Source organism: Aegilops tauschii, chromosome 7 (genome assembly GCF_002575655.3).
Source record: "Aegilops tauschii subsp. strangulata cultivar AL8/78 chromosome 7, Aet v6.0, whole genome shotgun sequence".
Taxonomy (NCBI): domain Eukaryota; kingdom Viridiplantae; phylum Streptophyta; class Magnoliopsida; order Poales; family Poaceae; genus Aegilops; species Aegilops tauschii.
Window position 1 is genome coordinate 140,556,764 of NC_053041.3, and position 14,754 is coordinate 140,571,517.

A 14,754-nucleotide genomic window follows, 5' to 3' on the forward strand; every position below is an offset into this window, starting at 1 on the left:
GGAGGAAGGGGGAAAACCCTAGGCTCAAATGGGCCTAAGGCCCACCTAGGGTGCGCCCCCCTCTCTCCCCCTCTTGGCCGCCCCCCTCCATCCAATCTAGGGCTGCCGCCCCCCTAGGGGTGGGAACCCTAGAGGGGGCGCACCCTCCTCCCCTCCTCCTATAAATAGTGGGGGTTTTGGGGCTGCAGAAGACACGAGTCTCCCTCTCTCTTGGCGCAGCCCTACCCCTCTCCCTCCTTGTCTCTCGCAGTGCTTGGCGAAGCCCTGCTAGAGTGCCACGCTCCTTCACCACCACCATGCCGTCGTGCTGCTGCTGGACGGAGTCTTCCCCAACCTCTCCCTCTCCCTTGCTGGATCAAGGCGCGGGAGACGTCACTGGGCTGCATGTGTGTTGAACGCGGAGGCACCGTTGTTCGGTGCTTAGATTGGATTCGGCCGCGATCTGAATCGCTTCGTGTACGACTCCACCGACCGCGTTCTTGCAATGCTTCCGCATCGCGATCTTCAAGGGTATGAAGATGCACTCCCCTCTCTCTCGTTGCTAGTTAATCCATAGATTGATCTTGGTGATGCGTGGAAAATTTTGAATTTCTGCTACGTTCCCGAACAGTGTTTTGCTTGGAGCGTTGTTTTATTTTCTTTAGCTTTGCTTTTTGTTTGAATAAAATACCAAGATCTGAAATTATTAAATGGGAGAGTCTTCACATAGTTACATAATTATTCGACTACTCTTTGATCTTCACTTATATCTTTGGGAGTAGTTTGTTGTTTGCTCTAGTGCTTCACTTATATCCTTGTAGAGCACAATGGTGGTTTTATTTTGAAGAAATAGATGAACTCTCATGCTTCACTTATATTATTTTGAGAGTCTTAAACAACATGGTAATTTGCTTAATCCTAATATGCTAGGTATTCAAGACTAGTAAAAACTTTCATATAAAGTGCATTGAATACTATGAGAAGTTTGATACTTGATGATTGTTTTGAGATATGAAGATGGTGATATTAGAGTCATGCTAGTTGAGTAGTTGTGAATTTGAGAGATACTTGTGTTAAAGTTTGTGATTCCCGTAGCATGCACATATGGTGAACCATTATGTGATGAAGTCGGAGCATGATTTATTTATCGATTGTCCTCCTTATGAGTGGCGGTCGGGGACGAGCGATGGTCTTTTCCTACCAATATATCCCCCTAGGAGCATGCCCGTAGTACTTTGTTTCGATAACTAATAGATTTTTGCAATAAGTATGTGAGTTCTTTATGACTAATGTTGAGTCCATGGATTATACGCACTCTCATCCTTCCACCATTGCTAGCCTCTCTAATACCGCGCACCTTTCGCCGGTATCATACACCCACCATATACCTTCCTCAAAATAGCCACCATACCTACCTATCATGGCATTTCCATAGCCATTCTGAGATATATTGCCATGCAACTTACCACCGTTCCGTTTATTATGACACGCTTCATCATTGTCATATTGCTTTGCACGATCATGTAGTTGACATCGTATTTGTGGCAAAGCCACCTTTCATAATTCTTTCATACATGTCACTCTTGATTCATTGCACATCCCGGTACACCGCTGGAGGCATTCATATAGAGTCATATTTTGTTCTAAGTATTGAGTTGTAAGTAAATAAAAGTGTGATGATCATCATTATTAGAGCATTGTCCCAGTGAGGAAAGGATGATGGAGACTATGATTCCCCCACAAGTCGGGATGAGACTCCGGACGAAAAATAAATAAATAAAAGAGGCCAAAGAAGCCCAAATAAAAAAGGGAGAAAAACGAGGCCATAAAAAAAGAGAAAAGGCCCAAATAAAAAAAATAAAAAAAATAAAAAAATGAGAGAAAAAGAGAGAAGGGGCAATGCTACTATCCTTTAACACACTTGTGCTTCAAAGTAGCACCATGATCTTCATGATAGAGAGTCTCTTATGATATCACTTTCATATACTAGTGGGAATTTTTCATTATAGAACTTGGCTTGTATATTCCAATGATGGGCTTCTTCAAAATGCCCTAGGTCTTCGTGAGCAAGCGAGTTGGATGCACACCCACTTAGTTTCTTTTGATGAGCTTTCATATACTTATAGCTCTAGTGCATCCGTTGCATGGAAATCCCTACTCACTCACATTGATATCTATTGACGGGCATCTCCATAGCCCGTTGATACGCCTAGTTGATGTGAGACTATCTTCTCCCTCCTTTTTGTCTTCTCCACAACCACCATTCTATTCCACATATAGTGCTATGTCCATGGCTCACGCTCATGTATTGCGTGAAGATTGAAAACGTTTGAGAACACCAAAAGTATGAAACAATTGCTTGGCTTGTCATCGGGGTTGTGCATGATTTAAATACTTTGTGTGGTGAAGATAGAGCATAGCCAGACTATATGATTTTGTAGGGATAACTTTCTTTGGCCATGTTATTTTAAGAAGACATAATTGCTTAGTTAGTATGCTTGAAGTATTATTATTTTTATGTCAATATTAAACTTTTGTCTTGAATCTTACGGATCTGAATATTCATGCCACAATAAAGAAAATTACATTAAGAAATATGTTAGGTAGAATTCCACATCAAAAATTCTGTTTTTATCATTTACCTACTCGAGGACGAGCAGGAATTAAGCTTGGGGATGCTGATACGTCTCCAACGTATCTATAATTTTTGATTGTTCCATGCTATTATATTATTTGTTTTGGATGTTTATGGGCTTTATTAAACACTTTTATATTATTTTTGGGACTAACCTATTAACCCAGAGCCCAGTGCCAGTTCCTGTTTTTCCCTTGTTTCAGTGTTCCGAAGAAAAGGAATATCAAACGGAGTCAAAATGGAACAAAACCTTCTGGAGAAGTTATTTTTGGAAAGAAAGCAACCCGATAGACTTGGAGTGCACGTCAGGAAAGAAACGAGGGAGGCATGAGACAGGGGGCGCGCCCACCCCCCTGGGCGTGCCCTCCACCCTCGTGGCTCCCCTGACGTATTTCTTCCTCCTATATATATATACCAATATACCCTAAAACCATCGGGGAACAGAATAGATCAGGAGTTCCGCCGCCGCAAGCCTCTGTAGCCACGAAAAACCAATCGGGACCCTGTTCCGGCACCCTGCCGGAGGGGGGAACCCTCACCGGTGGCCATCTTCATCATCCCGGCGCTCTCCATGATGAGGAGGGAGTAGTTCACCCTCGGGGCTGAGGGTATGTACCAGCAGCTATGTGTTTGATCTCTCTCTCTCTCTCTCGTGTTCTTGATTTGGCACGATCTTGATGTATCGCGAGCTTTGCTATTCTAGTTGGATCTTATGTTGCTTCTCCCCCTTTACTCCCTTGTAATGGATTGAGTTTTCCCTTTGAAGTAATCTTATCGGATTGAGTTTTTAATGATTTGAGAACACTTGATGTATGGCTTGCCGTGCGTATTTGTGGTGACAATGGGATATCACGTGATTCACTTGATGTATGTTTTGGTGATCAACTTGCGGGTTCCGCCCATGAACCTATGCATAGGGGTTGGCACACGCTTTCCTCTTGATTCTCCGGTAGAAACTTTGGGGCACTCTTTGAGCTTCTATGTGTTGGTTGAATAGATGAATATGAGATTGTTTGATGCATATCGTATAATCATACCCACGGATACTTGAGGTGACATTGGAGTATCTAGGTGACATTAGGGTTTTGGTTGATGTGTGTCTTAAGGTGTTATTTTACTACGAACTCTAGGGCTGTTTGTGACACTTATAGGAATAGCCCAATGGATTGATCGGAAAGAATAACTTTGAGGTGGTTTCGTACCCTACCATAATCTCTTCCTTTGTTCTCCGCTATTAGTGACTTTGGAGTGACTCTTTGTTGCATGTTGAGGGATAGTTATATGATCCCATTATGTTATTATTGTTGAGAGAACTTGCACTAGTGAAAGTATGAACCCTAGGCCTTGTTTCCTAGCATTGCAATACCGTTTACGCTCACTTTTATCATTAGTTACCTTGCTGTTTTTATATTTTCAGTTTACAAAAACCTATATCTACCATCCATATTGCACTTGTATCACCATCTCTTCGCCGAACTAGTGCACCTATACAATTTACCATTGTATTGGGTGTGTTGGGGACACAAGAGACTCTTTGTTATTTGGTTGCAGGGTTGTTTGAGAGAGACCATCTTCAACCTACGCCTCCCACGGATTGATAAACCTTAGGTCATCCACTTGAGGGAAATTTGCTACTGTCCTACAAACCTCTGCACTTGGAGGCCCAACAACGTCTACAAGGAGAAGATTGCGTAGTAGACATTAAATATCAAGGAAAACATTGGGTGGTACCGGCTTACGTTGGGACCCCAGCCAACTTAAAGCATCGGCCACCTCATTTTTCCTGCGATCAACATGTTCCACTTGATAACCCTTGAAATGACCAGCAATAACATCAACCTCTCGGCGATAAGTCACCATGAGTGGGTCCTTGGAATCCCAAGTTCCTGAAACTTGCTGAGCTACCAAATCTGAGTCGCCAAAGCACCTCACCCGGCTTAGATTCATACCTTTAGCCATCCGAAGACCATGGAGCAAGGCATCATACTCAGCTGCATTGTTAGTACAAGGGGACATCAACCTTAAAACATAGCGGAATTTATCACCTCGCGGGGAAGTCAAAATAACTCCAGCCCCCGAGCCTTCCAACTGCCTGGATCCATCAAAATGAATAGTCCAATACGTTTTATCAGGTTTCTCCTCAGGCATCTGCAGCTCTGTCCAGTCATTGATGAAATCCACAAGTGCTTGAGACTTGATAGATGTCCGAGGCATATATTTCAAACCATGGGGTCCAAGCTGAATGGCCCACTTGGCCACCCGGCCTGTAGCGTCCCTATTTTGAATAATATCCCCTAAGGGAGCAGAACTGACCAGAGTGATGGGATGACCAAGGAAATACAACTTCAACTTATGACTAGCCATGAACACTCCATAAACCAGCTTCTGCAATGTGGGTATCTCTGCTTAGATTCAATGAGTACCTCACTGGCATAGTAAACCGGCCGCTGAACCGGATATTCCTTGCCTGATTCTTTCCTTTCCACAACAACCACTACGCTGACGGCTCTGTTATTAGCAGCCACATATAACAACAAGGGCTCCTTATCAATGGGAGCTGCAAGGATTGGCGGCTCAGCCAACTGCTTTTTCAGTGCCTCAAATGCCTGATTGGCATCATCACTCCATGCAAAATGATCTATCTTCTTCATCATCTGATATAAGGGGATAGCCTTCTCTCCCAGGCAGCTTATAAACCGGCTCAAAGCCGCAATACGACCCGCCAAGTGCTGGACGTCATTGATACATGCCGGCTTAGCCAAAGAAGTGATAGCCTTGATCTTCTCCGGGTTAGCTTCAATGCCTCTCTCAGAAACCAAAAAACCCAATAGCTTGCCGGTTGGTACACCGAAAACACACTTGGCCGGGTTAAGCATCATTTTGTAGACCCGGAGGTTGTCAAAGGTCTCCTTAAGTCATCTAACGAAGTTTCCTTCTTCCTGGATTTCACACCGATATCATCCACATAAGCATGAACATTGCGTCCAATTTGGTTGTGAAGGCAATTCTGAACACAGCGCTGATAAGTCGCCTGGGCACTCTGATACGTCTCCAACGTATCTATAATTTTTGATTGTTCCACGCTATTATATTATCCATCTAGGATGTTTTATATACATTTATATGTTATTTTATATGATTTTTGGGACTAACCTATTAACCTAGAGCCCAGTTCCAGTTTCGTTTTTTCCTTGTTTTTGAGATTTACAGAAAAGGAATACCAAACGGAGTCCAATGGATGTGCCATTTTTTGACGATTTTTATGGACCAAAAGAAGACCCCGGAGTAAAAGAGTTGGGCCAGAAGAGTCCCGGGCCGTCCACGAGGGTGGGGGGCGTGCCACCCCCCCGGGCGTGCCGGCCTACCTCGTGGACGACTCGGGCACCTCCCTGACTTGTTCCAGACGCCAAAAATTCCTATAAATACTGAATCCTCCAGAACATAACTTAGATCGGGAGTTCCACCGCCGCAAGCCTCTGTAGCCACCGAAAACCAATCTAGACCCGTTCCGGCACCCTGCCGGAGGGGGGAATCCCTCTCCGGTGGCCATCTTCATCATCCCGGTGTTCTCCATGACGAGGAGGGAGTAGTTCACCCTCGGGGCTGAGGGTATGTACCAGTAGCTATGTGTTTGATTTCTCTCTCTCTCGTGTTCTTGATTTGGAACAATCTTGATGTACCGCGAGCTTTGCTATTATAGTTGGATCTTATGATGTTTCTCCCCCTCTACTCTCTTGTAATGGATTGAGTTTTCCCTTCGAAGTTATCTTATCGGATTGAGTCTTTAAGGATTTGAGAACACTTGATGTATGTCTTGCGTGGGATACCCGTGGTGACAATGGGGTATTCTATTGATTCACTTGATGTATGTTATGGTGATCAACTTGTGGGTTCCGTGACCTTGGGAATCTATGCATAGGGGTTGGCACACGTTTTCGTCTTGACTCTCTGGTAGAAACTTTGGGGCACTCTTTGAAGTACTTTGTGTTGGTTTGAATAGATGAATCTGAGATTGTGTGATGCATATCGTATAATCTTACCCGTGGATACTTGAGGTTACATTGGAGTATCTAGGTGACATTAGGGTTTTGGTTGATTTGTGTCTTAAGGTGTTATTCTAGTACGAACTCTATGATAGATCGAACGAAAAGAATAGCTTCGTGTTATTTTACTATGGACTCTTGAATAGATCGATTAGAAAGGATAACTTTGAGGTGGTTTCGTACCCTACAATAATATCTTCGTTTGTTCTCCGCTATTAGTGACTTTGGAGTGATTCTTTGTTGCATGTTGAGGGATAGTTATATGATCCAGTTATGTTATTATTGTTGAGAGAACTTGCACTAGTGGAAGTATGAACCATAGCCTTGTTTCCTAGCATTGCAATATCGTTTACGCTCACTTTTATATTTTCAGATTACAAAAACCTATATCTACCATCCATATTGCACTTGTATCACCATCTCTTCACCAAACTATTGCACCTATACAATTTACCATTGTATTGGGTGTGTTGGGGACACAAGAGACTCTTTGTTATTTGGTTACAGGGTTGTTTGAGAGAGACCATCTTCATCCTACGCCTCCCACGGATTGATAAACCTTAGGTCATCCACTTGAGGGAAATTTGCTACTGTCCTACAAACCTGTGCACTTGGAGGCCCAACAACGTCTACAGGAAAAAGGTTGCGTAGTAGACATCAAGCAGTTTCTGGCGCCGTTGCCGGGGAGGTGAGTGCTTGAAGGTATATCTTTAGATCTTGCAATCGAATCTTTTAGTTTCTTGTTTTATCACTAGTTTAGTTTATAAAAGAAAACTACAAAAAAATGGAATTGAGGATGCCTCATATGCTTCTTCTTTTTAATGTCTTTCGTGAAAATAAGGATTCCGATAATTGTGCTCAAGTGCTAGAAGAAGAATGCATTAGAATGTTTGGCACAAAATATTTGAATGATGAGCATGATTGCAATATTGTTAGTATGAATTCTTTGAATACCCATGATGCTAATGATATGCAAAGCCACAAGCTTGGGGATGCTACGTTTAATGAAGATGATATGTTTAGTCCCCCCAGTTTTGATGAGAATATTTATTATGATGAAAGCATGCCTCCTATTTATGATGATTATATTGATGAAAGTGGGTTTGGAAGAGTGCAACTTTAGGAACTAATGATCCCACTATTTTGGAGGATGTTGAATCTTATTGTGATAATCATGAAAGTGGATTTGGAGAGGTCATGACTTTATTTAGTGATGATTCCACTATTTTGGAAGCGGTTCCAATTGATTATGAGAACAAAGTTGCTATCCATGATGATTATTGTGATGACATGTATGCTATAAATATTAATGATAACCATGAAACTTGTCATCTTAGTTTTAATTTTCAATTGGATTATGCCTCACATGATAGTTATTTTGTTGAGTTTGCTCCCACTCTTCCGAATGAGAAGAATTTTGCTTATGTGGAGAGTAGTAAAATTTATATGCTTGTGCATCATGAGAATAATGTTTTACGTGATGGTTATATTGTCGAATTCATTCATGATGCTACTGAAAATTATTATGAGGAAGGAATATATGCTCGTAGGAATTGCAATAAGGTTATGCTTGTTTTGCCTTCCTATGCTAGTTTATTATTGTTCCCACAAGTTGTTTGCTCACAAAATCCCTATGCATAGGAAATGGGTTAGACTTAAATATTCTAGTCATATTCTTCATGATGCTCTCTTTATGTTTCAATTCTTATCTTTTATGTGATCATCGTTGAAATCATCATGCCTAGCTAGGGGCGTTAAACGTTAGCGCTTGTTGGGAGGCAACCCAATTTTATTTTTATTCCTTGCTTTTTGTTCCTGTTTAGTAATAAATAATTCATCTAGCCTCTTTTTAGATGTGTTTTTATGTTTTAATTAGTGTTTGTGCCAAGTAGAACCTTTGGGAAGACTTGGGTGAAGTCTTTGTGATCTTGCTGTAAAAACAGAAACTTTAGCGCTCACGAGATTAGCTGCCATTTTTTACTGGAGAGTAATTTTAGGTTGATTCGTTCTGAAGATGATCAATAGATAAATTCCTCACGTCCACCAATTTATTTAAGAATTTTTGTAGTTCTAGAAGTATACGTTTGATACAGATTACTAGAGACTGTTCTGTTTTTGACAGATTCTGTTTTTCACTATGTTGTTTGCTTATTTTGATGAATCTATGAGTAGTATCGGAGGGTATGAACCATAGAGAAGTTGGAATACAGTAGATATTGAACCAATATGAATTTATAATGAGTTCACAACAGTACTAAGTGGTGATTTATTTTCTTATACTAACGGAGCTTACGAGTTTTCTGTTGTGAAGTTTTCAAGTTTTGGATAAAGATTCGATGGACTATGGAATAAGGAGTGGCAAGAGCCTAAGCTTGGGGATGCCCAAGGCACCCCAAGTTAATATTCAAGGACAACCAAGAGCCTAAGCTTGGGGATGCCCCGGATGGCATCCCCTCTTTCGTCTTCGTTCATCGGTAACTTTACTTGGAGCTATATTTTTATTCACCACATAACTTTACTTGATTTTGACCACTTCAAAAGTCAATGTCTCTGCTCTGAAATCATGATCATCTCCAAAAGCCACTTCCAAAGCTATCTTACCCACTGGGTACGCTGACTTACCAGGCACCACCCCATGAAAAACAGTAGAAGACGGCTTAAGATCTTAGTCAGTCAAATTCATAGGGCGAAAAGTATCATAATGAAGGATATTGATACTGCTGCCTCCATCCATAAGCACCTTTGTAAACTTGTATCCTCCAACTTGAGGAGCAACCACCAAAGCCGTATTATGTTGCTGTCCCTTTGCATTGCCACTCTTCTTCCCCTTGCCAGCCTTCTCCTCATCAGACTTGGGGTCCTTAGTGATACGTCTCCAACGTATCTATAATTTTTTATTGTTCCATGCTATTATATTATCTGTTTTGGATGTTTAATGGGCTTTAATATGCTCTTTTATATTATTTTTGGGACTAACCTATTAACCGGAGGCCCAGTGCCAGTTTCTGTTTTTTTTCCTATTTTAGAGTTTCGCAGAAAAGGAATACCAAACGGAATGAAACCTTCGCGATGATGTTTCTTGGACTGAAAGCAATCCAGAAGACTTGGACTTGAAGTCCGGGACTCTACGAGGCGGCCACGAGGCAGGAGGGCGCGCCCAGGGGGGTAGGCGCGCCCCCACCCTTGTGGGCCCCTCGTAGCTCCATCGACGTACTTCTTCTGCCTATATATACTCTTATACCCTAAAAATATCAGGGGAGCCATGAAACAACTTTTCCACCGCTGCAACCTTCTGTGCCCGTGAGATCCCATCATGGGGCCTTTTCCGGCGATCTGCCGGAGGGGGAATCGATCACGGAGGGCTTCTACATCAACACCATTGCCTCTCCGATGAAGCGTGAGTAGTTTAGCACAGACCTTCGGGTCCATAGTTATTAGCTAGATGGCTTCTTCTCTCTCTTTGATTCTCAATACAAAGTTCTCCTCGATGTTCTTGGAGATCTATTCGATGTAATACTCTTTTGCGGTGTGTTTGCCGAGATCCGATGAATTGTGGATTTATGAACAAGATTATTTATGAATATTATTTGGTTCTTCTCTGAATTCTTATATGCATGATTTGATATCTTTGCAAGTCTCTTCGAATTATCGGTTTAGTTTGGCCTACTAGATTGATCTTTCTTGCAATGGGGGAAGTGCTTAGCTTTGGGTTCAATCTTGCGGTGTCCTTTCCCAGTGACAGTAGGGGCAGCAAGGCACGTATTGTATTGTTGCCATCGAGGATAAAAAGATGGGGTTTATACCATATTGCTTGAGTTTATCCCTCTACATCAAGTCATCTTGCTTAATCCGTTACTCTGTTCTTATGAACTTAATACTCTAGATGCATGCTGGATAGCGGTCGATGTGTGGAGTAATAGTAGTAGATGCAAAATCATTTCGGTCTACTTGACACGGACGTGATGCCTATATTCATGATCATTGCCTTAGATATCTTCATAACTATGCGCTTTTCTATCAATTGCTCGGCAGTAATTTGTTCACCCACCGTAATACATGCTATCTTGAGAGAAGCCACTAGTGAAACCTATGCCCCTGGGTCTCTTTCTTATTATATTGCATCTCTTTTATTTACATCGCATCTCGTTTACTATTTTGCAATCTTTACTTTCCAATCTATACAACAAAAATACCAAAAATATTTACTTTACTATCTTTATTAGATCTCACTTTTGCGAGTGACCGTGAAGGGATTGACAACCCCTTTATCGCGTTGGTTGCAAGGTTCTTGATTGTTTGTGCAGGTACTAGGTGACTTGTGTGTTGTGTCCTACTGGATTGATACCTTGGTTCTCAAAAACTGAGGGAAATAGTTACGCTACTTTGCTGCATCACCCTTTCCTCTTCAAGGGAAAACCGACGCATGCTCAAGAGGTAGCAAGAAGGATTTCTGGCGCTGTTGCCGGGGAGATCTACGCCAAGTCAAGACATACCAAGTACCCATCATAAACTATTCTCCCTCGCATTACATTATTTGCCATTCGCCTCTCATTTTCCTCTCCCCCACTTCTAAAACGATTTTCGAAAACCTTTGCCTTTTCTTCGCCCCTTTTTCGTTCGTCTCTTTTCGCTTGTTTGATTTGATGGCTCTGCCAAAAGGAGTTAATCCTCACCTTAGAAGGTTGGAAGAAATTGAAAACAACGTTAGAAGCTTTATGTCTTTGCAATTTGAGCACAATAATTTCTTCAGAAACGAGCTTAAAGAACAAAAAAGTTTTATGGAGTACATGAATAAAGAGCTCGATGATATGTCTAAGGAATTTTATGGTTTGAAATCTCAGTTTGCTCATCTTGAAAATTTAGTAGGCCAAATTTCGGATAAGCAAGCCACCTTAGTTAATAAGATGGCCGCTAAACCGGAAGATTTACATGATAATAATGATGAAGATCTAAAAGTGATTGATGTGTCTCCTATTAAATCTTTGTCTTCCAATATGAATCTTGATAAAGATGGGACTGGAGATGAGTCAACTTTAGTTAAAAGGCGTCCCAATGATTCGGAGTTTTTAGATCTTGATGCAAAAATTAATGAAAGTGGGATTGAAGAGGTCAAAACTTTACATAGCAATGAACCCACTATTTTGGATTTCAAGAAATTTAATTATGGTAATTGCTCTTTGATAGATTGTATTTCCTTGTTGCAATCCATCTTAAATTCTCCTCATGCTTATAATCAAAATAAAGCTTTTACTAAACATGTCGTTGATGCTTTAATGCAATCCTATGATGAAAAGCTTGAACTAGAAGTTTCTATCCCTAGAAAAATTTATGACGAGTGGGAACCTACTATTAAAATTAAGATTAAAGATTATGAATGCTATGCTTTATGTGATTTGGGTGCGAGTGTTTCCACGATTCCAAAAAATTTGTGTGATGTGCTAGGTTTCCGTGAATTTGATGATTGTTCTCTAAATTTGCATCTTGCGGATTCCACCATTAAGAAACCTATGGGAAGGATTAATGATGTTCTTATTGTTGCAAATAGGAATTATGTGCCCCTAGATTTGATTATTCTTGATATAGATTGCAATCCTACATGTCCTATTATTCTTGGTAGACCTTTCTTTAGAACGATTGGTGCAATTATTGATATGAAAGAAGGAAATATTAGATTCCAAATTCCGTTAAGGAAAGGCATGGAACACTTTAGTAGGAAGAAAATTAAATTTCTTTATGAATCTATTATGAGAGCCACTTATGGATTGCATACCAAAGATGACAATACCTAGATCTATTCTTGCTTTTATGCCTAGCTAGGGGCGTTAAACGATAGCGCTTGTTGGGAGGCAACCCAATTTTATTTTTGTTCTTGCTTTTTGCTCATGTTTAGTAATAAATAATTCATCTAGCCTCTGTCTAGATGTGTTTTTATGTTTTAATTAGTGTTTGTGCCAAGTAGAACCTTTGGGAAGACTTGGGTGAAGTCTTTGCGGTCTTGCTGTAAAAAACAGAAACTTTTGCGCTCACGAGATTAGCTGCCATTTTTTACTGGAGAGTGCTTTTAGGTTGATTCTTTTTGTAGATGATTAATAGACAAATTCTTCACGTCCATCGATTTATTTCATAATTTTTGGAGTTCCATAAGTATTCGATCAAGTCATATTACTACAGACTGTTCTGTTTTTGACAGATTATGTTTTTCGTGTGTTGTTTGCTTATTTTGATGAATCTATGAGTAGTATGGGGGGGGGGGGTATGAACCATAGAGAAGTTGGAATACAGTAGGTTTAACACCGATATAAATAAAGAATGAGTTCATTACAGTACCTTAAAGTGCTGGTTTATTTTCTTATATTAACGGAGCTCATGAGATTTTCTGTTGAAGTTTTGTGTTGTGAAGTTTTCAAGTTTTTGGGTAAAGATTTGATGGATTTTGGAATAAGGAGTGGCAAGAGCCTAAGCTTGGCGATGCACAAGGCACCCCAAGGTAAAATTCAAGGACAACCAAAAGCCTAATCTTGGGGATGCCCCGGAAGGCATCCCCTCTTTCGTCTTCGTCTATCGGTAACTTTACTTGATGTTATATTTTTATTCACAACATGATATGTGTTTTGCTTGGAGCATCTTGTATGATTTGAGTCTTTGATTTTTAGTTTACCACAATAATCCTTACTGTACACTCCTTTTGGGAGAGACACACATCAATCGGAATTTATTACAATACACTATGTGCTTCACTTATATCTTTTGAGCTAGATAATTTTGCTCTAGTGCTTCACTTATATCTTTTTAGAGCACAGTGGTGGTTTATTTTATAGAAATTATTGGTCTCTCATGCTTCACTTATATTATTTTGAGATTCTTTTAGAACAAAATGGTAATTTGCTTTGGCTATAAAACTAGTCCTAATATGATGGGCATCCAAGATGGGTATAATAAAAACTTTCATAAAAAGTGCGTTGAAAACTATGAGAAGTTTGATGCTTGATGATTGTTTTGAGACATGCGGATGGTGATATTAGAGTCATGCTAGTATATTAATTGTGAATTTGAGAAATACTTGTGTTGAGGTTTGCAAGTCCCGTAGCATGCACGTATGGTAACCGTTGTGTAACAAATTTGAAGCATGAGGTGTTTCTTTTATTATCTTCCTTATGAGTGGCGGTCGGGGACAAGCGATGGTCTTTTCCTACCAATCTATCCCCCTAGGAGCAGGCACATAGTGCTTGGTTTTGATGACTTGTAGATTTTTGCAATAAGTATGTGAGTTCTTTATGACTAATATTGAGTCCATGGATTATACGCACTCTCACCCTTCCACCATTGCTAGCCTCTCTAGTACCGCACAACTTTCGCCGGTACCATAAACCCACCATTTACCTTCCTAAAAACAGCCACCATACCTACCTATTATGGCATTTCCATAGCCGTTCCAACATATATTGCCATGCAACTTTCCACCGTTCCGTTTATTATGACACGCTCCATCATTGTCATATTGCTTTGCATGATCATGTAGTTGACTTCGTATTTGTGGCAAAGCCACCATTCATAATTTTTCATACATGTCACTCTTGATTCATTGCACATCCCGTTACACCGCCGGAGGCACTCATATAGATTCATATTTTGTTCTAAGTATCGAGTTGTAATCCTTGAGTTGTAAAGAAATAGAAGTGTGATGATCATCATTATTAGAGCATTGTCCCGTGTGAGGAAATAAAAAGGGAGAGGCCAAAGAAGCCAATGAAAAAAAAGAGTGGCCAAAGAAGCCAAACAAAAAAAGAGAGAAAAAGAGAGAAGGGACAATGCTACTATCCTTTTTCCACACTTGTGCTTCAAAGTAGCACCATGATCTTCATGATAGAGAGTCTCTTTCTTTTTCACTTTCATATACTAGTGGGAATTTTTCATTATAGAACTTGGCTTGTATATTCCAACGATGGGCTTCCACAAAATGCCCTAGGTATTCGTGAGCAAGCAAGCTGGATGCACAGCCACTGAGGTTCTTTTGTTGAGCTTTCATACATTTATAGCTCTAGTGCATCCGTTGCATGGCAATCCCTACTCACTCACATTGATATCTATTGATGGGCA